The sequence below is a fragment of the Vigna angularis genome, chromosome 6, assembly GCF_016808095.1.
Source record: "Vigna angularis cultivar LongXiaoDou No.4 chromosome 6, ASM1680809v1, whole genome shotgun sequence".
Lineage (NCBI taxonomy): Eukaryota > Viridiplantae > Streptophyta > Magnoliopsida > Fabales > Fabaceae > Vigna > Vigna angularis.
The window spans coordinates 18564160-18572719 of NC_068975.1; positions in this window are offsets into that span (position 1 = coordinate 18564160).

The following is an 8560-nucleotide window of genomic DNA, read 5'->3' on the forward strand; positions in this document are numbered from 1 at the left end:
CACCTGTATATAAGACTAGACCATGCATCATCTCAACATCAACCACACAATAAAGCAACACAAGATAGTAATTACTCATCACACACATTTAGCTAAACCATCCACACATATCTCATTAGGCCAAGTACACATTAACCAAATTCAATGTTCACAAATGCATAATAGTAAAGTTAAAGAAAAATCTTGTTAGAATAGCATCCATTAGTAGATGCTACTCTCTATATCTAACATCCATCAGTAGATGTTCCTCATCAAGTTCTGCATCCATTAGTAGATGCTCCTCATCAAATCCAACATCCATCAATAGATGTTCTCCAACAGATCAACCCCTGTTGTTATCAGACTCATCATCATCATCATCATCATCATCATCATCATCTTCATCCTCTTCTTCTTCATCTTCATCTTCCTCTTCCTCTTCTTCTTCATCGGCATCCTCCTCCATAGTTGTGGCTCTAGATGTACCAGCTCCTCCATTAGCCTGAGCTGGATCTGCAGGCCATGCAACATAAGCCTGGAATTCTTCCTAAGACATGAACTGTCTCTTAGAAAAGGCTGAAGTCAGGTTCATCAGCAAAGCATATTCCCCTCTATATAGAGCCTTCATCCTAGACTCATTTAGAGGCATATACATGTCTCTCATCTAGAAGGGTGCGACATCTTGAGATTACTCTTATTGATCCTATTGTGGCTGTTATGGCGCTCTCCTATGAACCCTAGGAGGATGCGGTGCAGGCATAGGAATTCCTGCCCCATCCAGCATGCAGTACTTGGTATAATAGGAGGCATCTGTCTCCTTCCTAGGTCGCTCTAGTGGAGGAGTGGAGGTATTCAACCCAACTAGCTCACATAACTAAGTAATGAGAGAGGGATGCCCCAGAGGTGACTTGTTGTTGACGGCTTAAGCACATTGCTTGATTTCATTTGCTATCACCAGTCCCACATTAATATTAAGACCTCGGAGCACACAATAGAGGAAGAAAGCTTTGTGTGTCGTGATGTCTGACACATGAGAACATGGCTGAATGTTGTCATGAGTGAACATCATCCAATATTTTGCTAAAGGAGTCAAGTAAGACCTCCTGATATGGATTGGCGAGTCATTCCTATTCCTCTTAAACTGGCCACTTGTCATGCACAAGGTCTTCTCTACATCAGCATAGTCAACATCCTCATCCATGGCTAAAGAAAATTGACACTAATCTCCTACCCATTTAGTACCCAAGAAAGAATTTATAGTATCAGCATCAAAATGAATTCTCTTTCCCCTCACATAGCTTGTATACATCTCATGACTAGCACCACCAAATGTCCTAACATTCGTGTAAAACTCCTTCACCACCGCTATGTTGGCAGGTGAGGGGTAAGAAGCTAGATTCTCTCATTGCCTCCTTTCCAGTTCTCTTCCAAATTCAGGTGCCATGGTGGGTATCAATCCCACTTTTCTCTCCATCAAAAGCCTCATGTTTTGTACCGTCTGAAAATGCCTCTCATGCATGTGTGAGAGGAACTTGTTGGAGTATATATGTTCCTTTCTCTTTTGTCCTCTATTAGCAGTATGCTTAATACGCTTCCCAGATGATGAAGCCTTATCTGCATCACAATCAAACACAATACAATCTGCTAATGAGTCATACATAATATTCATGCATTCAACACATCCTCATTAGTCAAACATAAGCATCCTATAAATTAAACATCAATCAACATCAAAACCCTTTTTCTCCAACGCTAGGGCAAATCAGAGGGCCCTTAGCAGTACCTGCACCTAACCAGAATCACCAGAATACACAAACAACCACTATGAGCCAGACGCGTTGGCGTTGAGCACCCCTCAGTAGCCCTCAATGCCATACTACAAACCCCTTTACGGCCCTAGTTGGCCACCCACTCAACAAGCATGCTGTCCACAGTGCAATAATCATCAACAAACCATCCAGCAACAGTTTATTCAGTAGATCCAACACTTATCATGCATAAACCTCAAAAATCAAAACTATCAAGAGTTAAAAATTGAAAATGCAAGATGCTTACTTGAGTGGATTCAAATCTTTCAAAATGTGCACAAAGGCTAGTGGAAACTTAAGGCTTCTATGCACAATAGCTACAAAACACCAAGCAAACCCCAAACTTTAGTGAATGAAATGAAGCAAATAGTAGTGGAGATGGTGAGTTTTGAAGAAGGGATGAAAGAGGGAAGTATTACGGAACCCTAATCAAAGCTATTTGGTGGCTGGAAAGTGTGGGAGTGAGAAGTGAGAGAGAAATCATGCACTTTAGGGTTAAAAGAGTGAAATGGGCCTAATGACGCTAAGCTTTAAAAGCTCAAAATTCCAAACAGCATCGTTGGCTCTCAACGCCCTTATGAGGGGCGCTCAGCGCGATGCCTGCCTTTTCTTCCCTCTTTTCTTGTTTTCCCTAAGTGGTTTTTAGGTATGATCCCTCAGTTTCAACCCTTAATTTTTCAAATTTTTGCTCTTTCAAGCTTTCCACTTTCCAACTCAAGCTTAACATCTCACACATAAAATAATTAACTCTCGATGCATACCATACATCCACACACACATCCCTAATGCAACTAAATAACAAACACATAAAATCAACAACAATAAAAGTTTTCAAAAACACTAGGTTGCCTCCCAACAAGCGCTTGTTTAACGTCACGAGCCTGACGCCATAATGTTCAGTTCAAAGCGTTGATGTTAGTGTTCCTTTTACTTTCATCACACCAACTAGTCTTCAACAATTTCCTGTCCACCTTCTTGACTCTTCTAGAATATGGAGCTTCAATCTCAATAACTCCATTCACTTTAATCTCCTTTACAACCTATAACCTGTTCTTGTACTTGATTGGTTTTCCAGGTTTGAATTCTTCAGCTTCACACTTCAAGTCTTGGTGAACTATCTTTTCTTGAATCTCTTTCTCCTCTTCTTTTTTTGTGACAAGAAACAGTTCTTACCTCCCTTGACTGAGTCAGTAGTTTGTTTAGATACACTAGTCCTTAACAACTATGTATCTTTCGAGCTAGTCTTCTTCTCTTAAATCAACTGCTCATCATCAAAAACACTGAAAATCACCTCTTCATCTTGGTCTTTAAGCATTAAAACTCCATCCTATACATTGATGACAACCTTAGTTGTCTTCATGAATGGCCTTCCAAGAATGATAGGGATCTTCAAATCTTCCCTCATCTCCATCACCACAAAATCCACTGGGAATTTAAGCTTGTCAACTTGCACCACAACATCCTCCATTATACCATTGGGATTCTTGGTAGATCTATCTGCCATTTACAACGCCATCTTTGTAGGTTTGACCTCAAGACCACCAATCTTCTTCAGCATGGATAAAGGCATCAAATTGATATTATCCCTTAAATCAATTAGAGATTTCCCTACATCATAATTCCCAATAGTGCAAGGAAAAGTGAAGCTTCCCAGATCTTTGACTTTAGGAGGAAGTGTCTTCTGCAAAATCACACTACAATTTCCCTGTACTTCAATTGTTCCCTCATCCAAATATTCCTTCTTTTTGAGGGACTTATTCAACCTTTTCACCATAAGCAAGGATTTGGTGCAATGCCTCAATCAATGGAATATTAATCCCCAATTTCTTGAACATCTCTTTAAAACACCCTAACTATTTCTCTTTTTCCTTTCTAAAATACTTTTTAGGGTAAGGAAGAGCTTTCTCTTTTTTCTCTCTTTTCTCTCTCCCTCTTCTTCTTTTCTTTCTCCCTTATTTCTCCTCTCAACCTTACTTCTTCTCTCGTCACTTTCTTCTTCTTCTTCACTCAACATATCTTTTTCTTTTCTCTCGATTTTTCCATCCTTCAACCTCTCACTACTAATGCTTATGATAGCATTACACTCATCTTTAGGCTTAACTTCAGTATTAGCCTAGAACTACTTTTCAGATTTTTCCTCCAACGTTTTAGCCAGTTGGCCAACTTGTATCTCAAAATTCCTTATAGCAGCTTCAATACTTTTGTGATTAGAGATAGACACTTGCATGAACTGTTGGAGTGTCTCTTCTATCTTTGTAGTTCTTTCATATAATGAGGGTTATTGTTGTCACTATTGTTGTTGTGGTCTATTAAATTGCCCAGCTTGCCCTTGACCCATGCTTGGGTAAGGTTTCCATCCTTGGTTATAATTACCTGGACGAAATTGATTACCAATTGACTTCCTTCTGGGTAGCTTCCGGCATAACACATTGACCATTGATATGATCTCCACCACACAACTCACAAAGTTGTTAAACTTGAGAAATGTTATGCAACTCCTTTGGCAATTGAGATATTTTCTTCATTAGATTCCCCAATTGTTGAGTCATAATCTTATTCTATGCTAGCAGAGCATCTTGAGATTTTAGTTGTAGAACTCCTTTTTGTTGAAGTTGAGTTCTTTCACTATGCATCTCATTATCATTTGTAGCCATATTTTCAATCAAATCATAGGCTTCCTTTGGAGTCTTGCACTTGATATTACCTCCAACTGAGGCATCTAGCATCAATTTAGTTTGTGAGCTTAGAACTCCAAGGAGTAGAATGACTACTGTAGGTTCATCAAAACAATGAGTAGGCATATTTTTGAGCAAGCCTTTAAATCGGTCCCAATGTTGACCTAATGTTTCATCCATGCCCTACCTGAAAGAAGAAATTTCTTGTTTACCTTTGTTTACTTTTGACTGTGCGAAGTATTTGTTCAGAAACTTTACAACCACAGCTTCCCATTCAGTAAAGCTATTTTCTAGAAAAGAGTTCAACCACATCTTAGCATTGCCTCCCAAAGAGAAAGGAAACAAGCTCAGTCTAATAGCTTAATCTGGAAAACCATTGATCTTCATAGTATTGCATATCTCATTGAATGTGGTCAGATGCTCATATGGATTTTCATGTGACAATCCATTGAATTTGTTGCTCTTCACCAATTGAATCAATGCAGGCTTCATATCCATATTTGTAGCATTAACCCTCGACCTTGCAATGCTATTAAAATGATGAGGGCCAATGATTGTTCCATAATCTGTCAGGGTACGTCTATCATTCTACTCTTTAGCCATATTTTGTGTTCCCTGGTCAGATCTTTAAGGTGAAGGCTGTAAAAGAGTTTGAAGAGAAGGGAAAAGTTTTCTGGATGTCCTGTTTCTCCTTTTTCTTCTACTACTGTCCAGTCCTGCAAGAAGAGGTTCAAAAACTTTTGTGCTTCTAGTCCGAATTATACCCTACATACACTAGAGAACAAAACATTAGAGCACCCAATTAACACTAAAAAATTAAAAAAAAATAAAATTAAAGATAAAAAGATAAAAAGAAAAAAAACAAAAAGATAAAATTAAAGATAAAGTCTAATCGGTTAAGAATCACACAAAAGTATAGTCTAAACCATGAGTCCCCAACAACGACGCCAAAAACTTGTTAAGATATCGGTAAGTGTACTAAATCGTATCAAGTAATAATAAAGGGTAAGACCAAGTAATGTTTCCCAAGAGACTCACGACACTAAACATTTATGTGATTACTCAACTAATTAAGACTTTTTAAGAACAATTTGGAATTTTTAATGCAAAACAAAAAAGTAAATATGCATGAACTTTTGATCAATTGAAGAAAACACAAAGATGAATGGATGATATTGAAAATATGAGATGAATATGTTGTTGGGGTTTAGATTTCACCTAGTTTACTCTCATGCATATATGATTTCATCTTATTCATTAATGTTAATATCACTTTCTAAATTACTTAAAACCCGATGTCTCGGCAAAGAAAGTCTATCTTTAATTACTAGATCACAATGTCTTGTATCACTAGCAATTAATTCTGCGTTACGCTTAGAAGCTTAAGATAACCAAAACTCATATCTTTATGTCTAGGCAATACTGCTTTTGGGAGAAAATTCTCCAGATCTAGGTTTCCCCGTATGTGTCATATCACTAAAACCAATAATCATGCCATAAATGAGTTAAACATAACAAGCATTGAGTAAAGAATAATAACCCTAACAATTAATGAAAGAAGCTTAAAAATATTGTAATCAATTCAAATACATGAGAGTTCACAAGGTTATATCATCCCCCAACAACAAATTGAATTTAGTTCTCCCTTGTCATGGGGAAACTAGATGAATAATGGAATGAGAATGAAAGATAAACCCTAAAGACTGAATAGGAGAGCTTCCGCATCCACTTCTGCCTCAAGAGAATTGAAGAAACTATGAATTTGTGTCAATTCTGTCAAAAGATGCTTTCTTAAGGTCGAGCAAATCCTTAAATAGGGCTGAATTAGATCATGGGCCACGTTGACACCGGTCAACGCCTCACTTAGGTCGCCCAGGCGAGCTTATGAAAGGATAGCGCTCAGCACCCCAAACAGGGTGCCCAAGCATCATTGCGACGCTCCTCCGTTGAAGGCCCTAGAGGAGGGCAGCTAAGCGTCCTGCGACCTTTAGCAACCTTCTCTTCTGGTGCTCTTTCTGTATTTTCTGAGTTACAACTTGTTGACATTTAAATCCTCTTCCAATTCATCCTAGTATCCAGAAAAAGCAAGGGAATTTAGTGATAAAATCTTCAACTATAACCTCAACTCTCTTATTCATCAAAATAAACAAAAAACAAGAGAAAAAGTAAGTTTCTAAGTCAAAAAGGGTTCATTTGTTATCAAAATTTACTCTCAAATAACGGTGAAATCAACCGTTATCACTAGCCTTTGAGCGCCCAGGCGCTACTAGGCACCCAACCGCTACTAGGCACCACTACACCTGTTTTTGGTGGTTTTCAAGGTTTTGGATATCAGTTTTGGACGTTTTTTAGGTCGTTTTGGGGGGGTTTGGGAACCTTCTAGAGCTATTGGTGATGGTTTGAAAGTTGTTTTCCATGTCCAAGTGTGAGCATGAAGTTGGTATGAAGAAAAGTGTGTTATTGTTTTTTTCTGATGACTTGTATGGATGTTTCTATTTCTTTAATGTATGATAAGTAGTCTCATGTATTGGTATACTATGTGAATGTGAAGTAATCTCAATGGTTTCAAAGATATGGAAGAGAGTTACAAGGAGAAACTTCTCAGTAGTGGTTTCAAGTATTGTAAGTACGAATATGGGAAGCTTAGTCTTGGAGTTCATCTTGACATTCTAATGGTCACTCATTCTCAAGTAGAGAGGGGTGAGGCATGTCGTGATAATAACAGAAGGTTCCAGTCTAGGGGCTTTACCTTGGCTTAAGGTGAGTGATAACGGACTAACCTTGTGTGGTAGCTTGTGATGTGCCAGTTGTTTCACCCCAATAAGTGCATGAACTGTCATGTTGGATATTCATACTAATCCGGATAGTCAAGTCAAAGGGTTGTCATACATAAAGTGTTTGGTTGATTTGATGTGAGATATGTATCATTAAGTAAAATGTTTAATATGTTTTTGATGTATTATGAAAATATTTTGTATCATTAGCTTACCCTTGTTTATTGTCTTTGTTTGTTTGTTTGTGTTTTCTCTTTTGCGATTATTACCTTAAATAGTGAGGTTAGGGAGGACATCTTTCTAGTCACTCAGTGTGAGGTTGAGAATGAAGCAGCAACATAGATAAAGTTTTGTTCTCCAAGTATAAGATTGATGAATCATTATTTTGTTCACTTCACCTAGTTTATTGTGCTAAAATTAATCAGGGAATTATGCTTAATTGTCCAGTATTTTCCCATTTTTCTTGATTATGCTTAATTCGATCAGAGATTCTTATTTTAATTAATTTGAATTATCTGAGTTAATTATTTGCATTATTGATTATAGGGAAATTTTGGAAATACAAATTAGGACATTTGGAAAAACATTCACACACTGTGTTTGGAAGAAACTGCTCTATTGATTTAATTTGTGTGTTGAAATGATAAATTTGAAATGGAATATTGGCCCACTTGGTAGCTCATTTCTCGTAGAAGCATGATGAATTGGAAGACATGCTACACGGCCTCCCATATTTTTGCACATCCAGAATTGCTATAAGCTTCAACAATTGTTTTCAATTTGGAAAAGTGATTTACATGGTGAAATAAACAAAAAAACAAAATGTGGTGCCACAATTTCAAGGGATTTGTCACGGCCAAATTTTTGTAGCAAGCATTACTTCACATCAAAGAGTGGGAGCCACCATGTTGGAAAAGCTCACGGTTATTGAAAGAAGAGAGGCCACGTTGGAAGCTCTTGTCCATATGAAGGATGTCCAAAATCTAGTGCGGAATTTAATTTTCTGAAAAGTGGCACACCACTCACGGGTTTTGATTTGGAAACCATAGCAATGAATACTAAATTAATTAAAGATGTGCTTGTTGAATAAAGTGGTGTAGAGAGGTCTTGGTCTTCTCATGGCAGCAAAGGACACACTCCCACACGGACACATGTTCTCTATTTTGTTCACACGGCTACCCATTTCTTTAGGCAAACATTTGGAATAAAAGAGAAAGGGGGCCACGAAGAGTTGAAGGCTGAGTTATTTTGTTGAAGAAAGAGTGCAGCAACTGGAAATTTGCACATAGACACTCAAGGGCCTGGTAGTAGCTGATCGAGAGTT